The sequence below is a fragment of the Mastigoproctus giganteus genome, chromosome 7, assembly GCF_048544385.1.
Source record: "Mastigoproctus giganteus isolate SK-2022 chromosome 7, ASM4854438v1, whole genome shotgun sequence".
Lineage (NCBI taxonomy): Eukaryota > Metazoa > Arthropoda > Arachnida > Uropygi > Thelyphonidae > Mastigoproctus > Mastigoproctus giganteus.
In genome coordinates, this window is record NC_143581.1 from 222855364 (window position 1) to 222868504 (window position 13141).

At 37.3% G+C, this 13141-nt stretch overlaps 1 protein-coding gene across 1 annotated transcript in view; it reads right to left on the bottom strand.

Annotated features, from left to right (window-relative positions):
* LOC150083719 (SPARC-like) overlaps positions 1-1588 on the bottom strand; it is a 119475-nt gene extending 117887 nt beyond the window's left edge. The window contains exon 1 of the mRNA XM_090378161.1: positions 1524-1588. The gene's annotated coding sequence lies outside the window, so the exon portion shown is untranslated. The remainder of the gene's footprint in view (positions 1-1523) is intronic.
* Positions 1589-13141: the final 11553 nt, after the last annotated feature.

Below are 13141 nucleotides of genomic sequence, written 5' to 3' on the forward strand. Positions count from 1 at the left end.
TTTCTCAGGTTCTATATGTTTTCTTCCGTTCTAATCATTATTCTATTGTCTTGACTGTAATAGAATAATGATATTATCCTATAGGCAGTCAATAAGGAATAACGGAAGAGGAAAAGGAGATGTGCCCAATCATCCCTCCATTTTCTCTTTCTCTATTCCTTTTTGCTTTATCTTCTTCATGCTCACCCTAGGTCAGCTGCTAATCCCTGGAGTTAACGTGTACCCCCCATGGTGGGAATATGAAAATAATCCTCACCTCCCCAGGTTTATAAATCGTTTCTGGTGGAATAAGTTTTTATTCAACTCTGCTCTCAATTTGTCCTCGTACGTAGCACAGTTGGGAGAATCGCCATCCTCCCCACAAAGACTCGAGTCCCGTCGATGACGTGGGGAATTTTTATGGGCCTTTTTCACAACGTGGCTGAATTAGTTGGTCTCAAGCGATTTTTTCCTCCCGGAAACTCTGGTTTTTCGTCCAGCAAACAGAAAATCGACCACAGAACACACAATTTATAAACAGTATATATGTAGCAATATGGCCTTAGTCGCTGATGCTCCTACAACAACAACTTCCGATTTCCTTTTGTATTTCCATATTTTGCTTCAATTTATTATTTTTTATTGTCATATTTTAATATTTTCCTGTATTTTTTATTACAGTTTTCTTATCTGTTTACTGTGTTTATTATTGTAGCATCACTCTTCGTATGTTCTCTTAATATTTTTCGATGAGCAACATCTCCTCTCCAATCTTTTCTGTGTGTACTCTCTCTATCAATACGACAGTGGGAAAGTGTAGGTCAAAAAACTTTTGACCTACACTTTCCCCCTTTATTGAACAAACAACTTTTTATCTTGGATCCAGTCCTAGAATCTAAGATGACCTGCTTGGCGTTGTTCGCTTTCAAAGGTACAATTCAATGTTGGTGGTCAACTAAGCAGTATCATTTGTCCTAACAATTCGCCTTCTATTCTTGCACAAAGTTTTTTTCATTAAAAAAAAAAAAAAAAAAAAGCAATGCATCCCCTTTGGGAGAAATAATTACTTATTTTGGCTACCTGATTAAATTACTTATGTGCAGGTTTCCCCAGAAGTCTACTGTGCACTAAAATAAGAATTTAGACTCGGCTTGTGGAACAGCTCTCTGTTACAGCGTGAATTTATTAATAAAAATTAAATCAGAATTATATTCAGAAGTTTCCTATAATTATTGAATAGTTTGTCGCAGTATGCTGTTAACTGCGGGTATGGCTAATAGAAATACGACACTAATCTTATGTTAAAAATATACAAAAAAAAAAAATCTTCAATATTTGACTGTGCATTTCAGATTTTCTAAACTGACGTTCTCCCTAGTAAATTTTATAAACAGTATTTATAACAGTATAAATACTGTATTTATTACATGACCAATAATAAAATTCACTATCTCTAACGCACTAAGAATGAAATATTGTAAAAACTAAACAGAAAGCCTAATTCCTTATTTACTCTGAAGGAGAAGAGAAAGTAACAGCCTTACCTCGAGAGATATCCGCACTGCTCTGTTGATTGCTTTTAGTTGCTTTAAAGATCCCTGCAAAGGCTGTTACGAGAGTAAAGATGCTATTGGTCGATGCGAAGTACTTGCAGTAACTTTTTTAACTGTCATGGTTATCAGCAATGTGTGGAGCCCTCCTTGTGTGGGTATGTGGTTGTAGGACGTCAACGTCCAAGGCTGTCTCGATGTAGTGCACTTCCAGATGATGCGTGCTTAACGTACATAATTGTGATCTCCGAGAACTTTCTGGACAGTATACGAGTTGCAAATGAATATGTAGAAGAAAAAAAAAATAGAAACTACGTATGTTATATATTACTGAGTTCTTTTATATATCAAAAAATAAAAGAAAAGAAATGCACAACTGCTGTCTTTGTTATTTAATCGAATAAAAAAATTAATTAAAAAAAGGGAGAAAAAAACGATCTTCAATATAGTTATAGATTATGTAAGTTAATCTGCTTATTTGTAAACTGCTCCAGTACAGAAAAATAAATAAATAAAATAATAATAATCAATATATCTATTAACGCAAGTTTGATAAGAATATTTAATTAATTCCACTAAATGGCATTGTGAAAGTTGTCAGCACAATATTATTAATACACCAAAACAGAGTGTTCTGTTCAGGACTGAAACTGGAAATTTTACGAAACAGAATGTACGTCAGGGTATGTGTGCAGATTAATGTGTATAGATGATATATCAATGAGTATGATGAACCAGGATGGCTTTCCAGCGTCCATTCCGAGCCTTGGTTCGAAACTAAATTCAGTTAATCTGTATTTTCCACTTTAATTAATCATTGTTATTTTGTATTTGCTTCGGGATTTGTTCTGTCATGCAATCTGTTATTCCCTACCCCTTGCTCTTTTTCTGGTAAGAAATTTTTAATTAATCTTTTTTAACAATATAATTATTAAATGATATTATTATGAAGATAAACAATATTTTTATAAAATTATAATAATAACAAATTTAATAATAACTAGGGGGCTTCGTCCCCTGCTCGCTGCTCTCGCTTCTTTTGATAAAATAAAATAAAATACTTACAGAAGCTTTCGACACTGTGTGTGTGTCTCTTCTTTAGATATGAATACATCAATACGTTACATATTGAAATCAAGAATGGTACCTCGTGGTCATGCTAGATAAACAAAGCGCGTGCATGAGGTTTATCTACCATGATCACGCTTAAACAGAAGCTTGTTTTACCACAGTAAAGCAAGCTTCTGTTACGTATTTTAGTATTTGTTACGTATTACCACGTACCCGAGTGGGCAGGAGCGGGGGTGTAGTAGCATTGGCTCCTTGAGTAGACCGAGGTTCAAGCCCCTGACTGCTGAATATGGTCGATCTGCCAACCCGCACTAGACCAGCGTGGCAGGTTATGGTCCATTTTCCCTCAGCATGAATTGTTGAGGAGGCTTCCATCCTGCAGTGGGTTGATAATGGCTGCACTTTACCTTTTTTTTACCACCTAACCTGCATCCCTCTTCTCCCATTGGCTGAATAAATATCACTAGAAGGAAAATTATTTTAATGTACAGAAAGATAATAGTATTGAAATGAGCCCTTTACTCATTGTTTTCAACAATTAAAATGGTTAAATTAGTGCGGGTAATTTATTAAGTCCCATTGGCATTTATTGCCTTGGTGCTTTATTCTTAATCACAAACCGAAGCTACTAATACTTCAGAACATTAATATCCACAATAAGCAGTTTATATTAAACTGTTATTACTGTATTGACAGTTAGATCCCTGTGACAGCTAAATTCTTGTCTTAAAGTCTCTTTCCCCTTCCCACGTTTTTTTTTTTTAAATTTTTTATTTATCTCTACTTACTCTACTGCATTGAGTAAAATAAGGAGACTAAAATGTTCTCTCAAATTGTCTTAAGGTATGATTCACTACGTTTAGTACCTGACGTCTTTTGGAATTACTCAGGTTCGTCTAAAGAACTTTTCTGTCCCACATGGGTAACGTAAACGTAACTCTTCTCTGGAGAGGATGGATCTTGTTAACTTCAGTAAAAAAAATCACTTCTTTGTTTATATGTTTTTGTAAAAAGCATTTTTTTTTTTTTTATCTTTAGGCAAAGTGAATGTTTCTCCACTTAGAATAGGCAAATTGTTCTTAGTATAAATACATGTTTTCTTTCTAAATAACTTTGGGGGAGGGGGTATTTCCTCTTCTCAAAACTATTTAACCGAACTCCTCTTGTTGACGTTCCCTTTTTGACATACTTTTTTCTGCAGACAAGACCCTACAATGGTATTTTTGTATCGCCCACCTTTTCTCATAATTATTAATGGACCGGTGCCAAAACTCTCTCTGCCTTGGCGTTAAAAGCATAACAGCCCATTTTTTTTTTTATACGTGCATATAGTAAACGTTATATAAAAGTACGTAAAAAAAAAACGAAATAAATGAAACTAGAGAATATTAAAAATTACAATAGCATAGTTATAATATATAGTTATTTGTTACATATATAATAAATATTTATTTCATTTAAATTAATAATTGGCATTGTTATTTTAATTTAAACTAGAAAACACGGCTTAGTATGAAGGCCATCGGTAAGCATATTTCCGAATTGCTGTTTTCCCTTTTACCGGGGGAAGGAGAGAAAGGAAGAACTGGAAACACACGAAATTATAACCTCAGTGAACAAAATTAAAAGTCAGAACAATTAATTGACAAACGAGTCATGTAAAAGTGAGCAGTTATCGGAAAAGATTTGTTGGTTTTCCTACTACTGAAACTATTATATTAGGGCCACCCATTATTTCTAATATATATATATATATATATATATATATATATATATATATATATATATATATGTGTTTTGCCTGTAAATTGCGTGTGTTCTCTGGTCGATTTGCCTGTTTTGATGGACGAAAACACTTCAGTTTCTGGGGGGGGGACATCGCTATCTACGCCTGAGACCGACTAACTCAGCCACGGAGTGAAAAAGCCCATTAAAGTTCCTCGCGTTAAAAGCATAACAGCCCACTTTTTTCTTTTATACGTGCATAGTAAACGTTATATAAAAGTACGTATATATCATTATTATTTCTAAAAAAAACAAACGAAATAAATGAAACTAGAGAATATTAAAAAATACAATAGTATACTTATAATATATAGTTATATTTGTTACATATATAATAAATTCGAACCCGGGCCTTTTCCACCCGGTGTGGGGAGGACGATGGCGATACCACTGTGCTACTTGCGCAGACACGCTACTACTCCTTCTTGACTATTATTATTTTTAGGCCACCCGAATAATTAAATTCATCTGTCGTGCTGTGTCTTATGTCTGTTAATTGCATGTGTTCTATGGTCGATTTTTCTGTTTTGCTGGACGAAACGCCCAATGTGGGGAGGACGGTAACGATACCACTGTGCTATCCGCGCAGACTACACTACTACTGCTAATAATAAAAAAAAGCACGATTAGTCCAGTGGTTATGTCGCAGGACGACCAATGTGATGACCCGAGCTCGAATCCCGCCGCGGGAAAAAAAACAAAAAAACGCGAAAGTCGCTTCATCGGACTCCCTCTCCCAAGGTAGAAGTGAAGGCTAAGGAAGGGACTGGTGCCATCTGGTGTTCCTCCCATTAACTACCAGCCACCCACCACGGAATGCCAAAAAGCCAAACAGATACACTGCCATAGCTGGATGACAAGTAGAAATCCTGCGTCGAGTGTGACGCAGTTTAAAGTCACTTGGAAAAGTCGGAGAATGTCTTCCGAATAAGGCAGTAACAAGTGGTGTTAGTACCCATATGGCTACCACAAGGAAGAGTAAGACAATCCAGCCTTACCAAATGGAAGTGCTTCCTGTGCCCCTGTGATAAAGCCAATGCATGAAGTGGAGCAACAAAATGAATACGTTCATCATGTCAGCATAAAGTAAAGTGCAGCCATTACAACCCACTGCAGGATGGAAGCCTCCTCAACAATTCATGCTGAGGGAAATGGACCATAATCTGCCACGCTGGTCCAGTGCTGGTTGGCAGATCGACCGTATTCAGCAGTCAGGGGCTTGAACCCCGGTCTACTCAAAGAGCGCGTGCTACTGTACTCCCGCTCCTGTCCACTCGGCTACGGAGGCCTTCATACTGCGAAGTAATCAAGGTAGAGACCGGTATATGACAATGTACAGGATGAAACTACACACCAAACTGTTCAGGTCTAGTTGAGCGGATCGGCTGAGAGGTGGCAAATGAAGTTTAACATTGACAAATGTAAAGTACTACATATGGGAAGCAGTAACCCCAAGGCGCCTCCGTAGCCAGGTGGGAAGGAGCAGCAGTGTGTAGAACACGCTTCTTGATTAGACCGGGGTTCGAGCCCGTCACCACCAAATACGGAGGATGCGGAAAGGTCAGAGAATGACCACCGCATATCCCGGAGCAATATGGCCTTAGTTGCTAATGCTCCAAAAAAAAAAAAATAAATAAATAAATAACAACAATAACAGTAACCCCAGAGTAACGCATCAACTCTGTGGTACTACACTGACAGTGGTAGAGAACGGAAAGGACCTGGGAGTAATTGTGCAGGCAGATATGAAGTTTTCTGAGCAGTGCAGACGATCTGCTGTGGTGTTGAAACCAACAATTAAAAATATATTATCCGTTTTCCTCGCTTTCATCGAAGTACCTGCCGGTGTATACTATCCTGGACTTCAGCCAGTATCACTGTGTAATTATTTATTTGTGTTTGCATAGTTCACTTAGGAAAAGGCATTTTGCTTCGGGTTACATAATACATGAGGAATATTGTTGCATCCGAAAGAGCAGGACTAAAATATTTAACTGAAATATTTACAAACTATACAAATATTTAAAATGTTTACAAACTGCAGTATTTACAAACATAGAATATTCATTGATATACAAAAAACTTTACAATGGAATATCAAATGTTAGACAGTGAATCACGTGCACGAGGTTCGTGAACAATATAAATATAAAAACCTATGTAGTATTTATATGTATGTGTGTAATATATATATATATATATTAAAGGGGGCTCGAATTTAAATATGGCCGGGGGGGGCCTATTTCATCTTTAATCCAACCGTGTGTGTGTGTGTATGTTCAGGAGTCGATTTGCGTGCTGTAAGATCCAGAATAACTCGAGGAAGCTCAGCTCTGCTCTCTCTCTCTCTGAGATTGGCTAACTACAGTCTCAATTGAAGAGGACGTTAACAATTCTTCAAGTCATCGACAGGATCGAACCCGTACCTCTCCAAATGAGTAAGCAGATGGCGACGTATCATGACGTCTAAGCTGTGGTGGACAGCACCAGGAGACAAGAGAAGTTTATCGAGAGCAAGTTTGGGGTTGGCTAAGAGTTGAAATATCCATGGGGGGGTTACCAATATCTCGTTCTAACAGCGAGACGTATAGGGAGATGATAGCCAGATCGCGCGCTCTCGATTCCTTTCGAATGTTCTTCAGCTGCCACAAGAACATTTGCAATGAATACTTGTATGCAGTAAAATTCTTTTTCTGAACTCTTCTGCATATGCGAGACCGTCCATGGTTTGTGTTCTCCCCCCCACCACCTTTCCATGAGAGACCGTCTGATGCTGCATAACACAGTGTCTAGAGCCAGAACAGGAATGGGTTTTGGCGTCATTATACTGCCAACCACTACCGTGTCAGTGGTATGATGCTCTGGGCTATGATAATTATTTTCTCAAAACTGTCCCATCTCTTCTTTCGATGTGTCCAAAAGTGATGCTTTCCTTTATTCTACAAACGCTAGTATTAAGTGGCATAACTTTATGTTATCATTAGCTCCTTTAACACTTCATGTTAACACCACAGTTCAAGGTTATTTATTCTCGCTTCGTCTAATTTAGTAAAGGTCCATATGTGCTCGTAAAGTACTATTATGAAAACGAGTGTTAATAATTTTTTTTGTGGTTGAATCATTGCTGAATCTTCTTTCATTTCTTCCTAACTTATAAATCAACATTCTTAAATTATAAAACAAATTTAGTTCTGTAATTAATTTTAGGGCAGTTTTGAGCTTTCCGTGGGAGATCTGTTGAGAAGCCTTCATTTCGTCTTTGTCATTATCTACACGAAAAGAATTCAGAAAGGGTTTATTTGGTTAGTATTTTTTTGCTGTTGTGTTTTTTTTTTTTTATTTTTCTGTGATTACGGATTATGGTTTTAATTAGCTTTAAACATTAAATTCAAATTTTAAGAAAGATTGGGATTTTGACCTCGTGTGGATGATGTTTGTTTTCTGAGTCAGCAGCCGACATCGCGTTCATTACGGAAGTAAAACAAAAGAGGTGAATGGTCAAGGATGAAATTTGTTGAAACATTAAAATATACAACATGTGTTACTATTCAAGGACTGAATAGGGTCGCTAAGATGGGTTATGTCACAGCGCAGAAAAGGCAAACAGTGAAATCAACATAAGCGAAGATCTGGTAGCGGTTAAAACTGGTTGTCATTGACTCCCTTAAATTGGTTTAATTTAGTGAAGGAAGAACTGAATATTCTAGTATTTATATGTGGGTGTAGAAAGCAAAGACATGAAAACAAAATCGCCCAAATATACTTAATTATTTGTACATTCAATGCGAAGTTATGGTGGTTTTTTTTTTTTTTTTTGTTTGCTCCGTTGCTTGTTCGCTTACATGCACTAATCTATGGCTTATAGAAATGGTAATAGAGGCATGTGATGCAAGAAAGCAGTACTGTACTGTACCCATGTTACCAGCAGCATATCTAGAAACTTTCAAAAGGGACAAGAAAAATGATAATTAAATTTACAAGATTTGGTAATGCCGTCGTGGTAGCACAGCCGGTATAATAACCGGTTAAAATATCCCAGTAAAAATGTATTGATTGTACAGTCGATTTTTGTGATTTGGTGAACGCGAGAGCGTTTTCTTTCTGATTGATTTCTGTCGTCGAGGGGGGGGGGTCTTAGCTGAGGTAGGGTGTTTTCCCCCTATCCAGCTGTTTAAAATCGGTAAACGAGTTCGTGATTTAAAAACATCGTGAAGTAGTAATAGTGGCGGCATGTGATGCAAGAAAGCAAATGTATGAGCTTATGCAGCATCAGCCAAAAAAAAAAAAAAAAAAATACAAAACAATCCCATCTAAATGTTTGTCCAGTTCCTCCTTAAATTTATTTAACCTATCAACTGCCACAACGACAGATGGAAGTTTGTTCGACCAATTAACCACCCGCTGGCTAAAGGCAAATTTCCGCACATCTATTCTACCTCTGTCCTTCCTCGATTTCAATTTATGTCCCCTTAGGTTCGTAATCTGAACAAGTAGAAGAATCCCATCAGAATTCAGCGTGCTCAACCCATTCAAGGCCTTATACACCTCAATCAGATCACCTCGCGGGTGTCTAGTCTCCAGCTGCTGCAATTTGCAGAACTTAAGCCTCTCTGTACACGCTCAAGCAAATCTACATCCTTCCTAAAATGAGGCCTCCAGACCTGTACGCAGTACTCAAGGCGTGGCCTGACCATTGCCTTATACAGAGAGACAATCACCTCCTTTTTCCCTGCTAGCAAAATTCCTGTATTCCATTGACAACACCCCATGACCTGCCCTGGCAGCCTGTCTGCATTGCTCAGAAAACTTCCTATCTGACTGCACAATTACTCCCAGGTCTTTTTCATTTTCTACCACCTTAAGTGTAGTACCACACAGTTGGTACGTTTCTTTGGGGTTACTTCTACCCATATGCAGTACTTTGCATTTTTCAATGTTAAACTTCAGTTGTCACTTCTCAGCCCATCTGCCCAAATTTTCTACATCCTATTGCAGTAACACACTGCCATTACTGTCATTTACAACCCTGCCAACCTTTGTATCGTCTGCAAACTTCGATACTGAGCCTGATATACCTTCATCAATATCATTGATAAATATACAAAACAACAGAGGACCGAACCCTGCGGGACTCCACTAATAACATTAGTCCACGAAGAGCAGCACCCATTTATTACCACTCTGTCTTCTCTGTCTTTATTTGCACATCCCTTTATCCATTGTAGCAACTTATCCTTAATACCATTCTGCTCCAATTTGTACAATAGTCTTCCATTTGCAACAGTGTCAAAAGCTTTCCTGAAATCCAAATATATGATATCAAAATTATTTTTTGCATCCAGTTCCTTTGTAACCACGTCATAATAACCGATCAAATTTGTCAGACAAGACTTTCCCTTAACAAACCCATGCTGTGTCTGAATTATTGCTGCAGTCTTGTCTAGATGATCCTGCAAAGCATCTTTAACCAGTGACTCCATTATTTTACCCGGAACAGAAGTTAAACTAACTGGTCTGTAATTACTCGTGTCACCCTTCGATCCCCCTTTGTGAATTGGGGATACATTTGCACATCTTCAGTCCGTGGGGGCCTCCCCTGAGTCCAAGGATGCTCTCATAATTATGGCTAAGGGTTTGCTTAGTTGCCTTGCCGCCTCCTTTAATATAACTGGATAGATCCCATGCACCCCAGGTGCCCCTCTTATGTTTAACAATTTCTCCTCCACTTTGCTCTCAGTTATTACAAAATCATTAAGTATCCTGCTACAATTTGACAACCTTCTGCCATTTTCAAACCTTAATAACTCCTCGCGTGTGAATGTAGATGTAAAATACTCATTCAGTTTGTTTGCTATCTGAGCAGGATCATCAACAGTCGAACCATCGATATCAAGTGGACCAATCAGATTCACCCTCTTCCTTTTAGAGTTCCTATAAGTAAAGATTTCTCGTAATCTGCCTTCGCTTGCCTAACCTCCTTTGTGACTCGATTACAGACTAGCTTATATCTGCAATAGGCTTCTGAGTCGCTTGATAATTTATATGCATCCCATGCATTTTTCTTCTCTGTTACGAGTCTCATTAGTTCATTTGACAATTATTTAGGCCTAAACCTTGAACAATATTTCTTAATAGGTATGAAACGTTTAGTAGCTTCCACTATTAATTCCTTGAATGCTTCCCAGTTAGAATTTGTTGTTGATAACGTCATCAGTTGGTCCCACTGTACAGAATTTAAAAACTGTCTGAGACCACTGTAGTCACCTTTACGGAAGCAAAAACCCTTTCCTTTATCCCTGATGGTAATTATACCTTTAAGTAAAATCCCACATCAGTACACTGTGATCACTGCTACCTAATGGTTCCTTTATCTGCGAATTCTTAATACACAAATGATCACTGCTGATTAGCCTCTCTGGTTGCCTCTCGAACATGCTGCTGCAGAAAACAATGATCCAATAAATCCACAAAAGTCTTACTAGTGTACGAGTGACCAACCACAAGTTCCAGTCAATATTTGGGAAGTTAAAATCCCCCATTATAAGACATTCCGATTTACTAGCCCACTCTATATTTCTCTGTACAATTGTTCATTGTACTCATTCGAGTCATTAGGCCTATAACACACTCCTACTCTTATTTTTGATTTCACAGTGCTTATGTCACACCAAACTGACTCAACAGTGTACTGTTCATCTATAACAACTGGATGCACTTCTTTTGATTTTATGTTTTTTTTAATTAACAGCATAACACCTCCTCCCTTCCTATCCTTTCTGTACACATTGTACTCCCAAAATTCCAGTTCTACATTCCTTATATCTATGTAACACCTTGTCTCTGCTATCCCAACAATATCCGCCGTTAATGTCTTGAATTCATCAAATTTATTTACTATACTTTTAGCATTGGTATACATGTACCTATTCTTATTATTAGTTACCCTAACACATCCCATATACCTACCTGTTTCACAATGACTGCCATCAGTCCCTGAAATCCAACACCTCTCGCTCCAGGCCGCTGCTTATTCTAATAGAAGTAGTGCAAGAATCACCTACACCTCTGCCTGCGGCTACGTTTAACCTTGGGGAGAAACCCCCTAGGCTAGGCGCCCCGGTAAAAATCACAAATTAAAATTTGCAAAAAATCATATAAATTGTAATCAAACGTTTACGTATCTTAACAAAAAAATGGGATATTTTTACCAGAATTCATAATAACCATCCACCATAACTGGTAGATAAGACTTACGTTCGAATCGCGTCAATGAAGCGACAAATTTTTATGGTCCTTTTTCACAATGTGGCTGAGTTAGTTGGTCTCAGGCGAGGGTAACAGGGTTTTTTTTTTTTTTCTCAAGGAAACTCAGGTTCTTTTGTCCAGCGAACAGAAAATCGAACATTAGCATTAATAGTGGTATATGATGCAAGAAAGCAAGCTTATACCAGATCAGCCAAAAAAAAAAAAAAAAAATTTACAACGCAGTATGGTCTTAGTTGTTGATGCGCTTAAAAAACCTTACATGATTTAATATTTAAATATCAGAAGTAAATTAGGAATTAAGTAAACTAATGCGTGTTTGTTTAACTTTTTTCTTAATTTTGGTTATTGACAATGTTCAAATGGAAAATTTAATAATAATAATTATTATTATAATTATAACTAGGGGGCTTCGCTCAACACCGCGCACCCTTTTGTACGTAAAATGTAGAGGTATACGGAGTAAGTCCAATCTTTTCTATGTAAAATACACACTGATCGATATCTAATCAGGAAATGACCTATGTAATTATTTAGCTGTGCATTTGTAGCGTTTGGCATTCTGAAGGTCGAATAAATATCGCTACCTGCGTTTACATAAGTCGCTTAGGAAAAGGCCTTTTACTTTGGCTTCCATAATGCATGAGGAATATTATTGCATCCGAAAGAGCAGGACTGAAATATTTACAAATAGTGTGTACAATATTCATTAATATACAAAAAACGTTACAATGGAACATCAAATGTTAGACAGGGAAGCACATACACGAGGTTGGTGAACGTTCTGGAGGCAGTTGTCATTAATTAATTGCATTTGTAGTGATGTAATTGCCTTACCCTCTTCTCTCACTGGCTCGAGAGATAATAAAAAATATATAATAATAATATTTAACAATAATAATTATTAATATTGTTAAAATGTGTTATTTTGAATAATCAAGTGCATGACGAATTTAGACAGCGTTCCCATCCGCTCCGGTTCATTCCAAGCCTTGGGTTGGAACGAACTTTGGTATTGGTTAATAAACTTTAGAATACCATTCATACTTTTAAGTTTCTTCCTTCAACAGTCTGATAAATGCTATCATACATTGACCATCTGTCAGTGTGCCGTTTTGCAATATAAAAGTTGAAATTAACCCACACACACTGTACTCTATAAAATCGTTCACATTTTGTACAAAATCAGCATTTACAGTTCGGAAATTGCAATCCGGAAAAAAAAAAAAAAAGAAAACCAGCACTCGTATCACCGATCATATTTGTATTTAAAGAGCCATATGAAAAAAGGGTGCCATGTCTTTCATTATAAGATCTTGTCCTTATAAGATATGTTTTTGCGAACAATAGATTTCCGCTTTACAGCGGAGCAAACCTGGTATTGCGCTATTTTCATGCACATGGCTCCTCCAAACGGCTATCTGTTTTGTCTAAGTGTTGTTACTAGCGGCTACCTGCTGTGGGATTCTCAAACAGTCGGTCATAACAGTCTC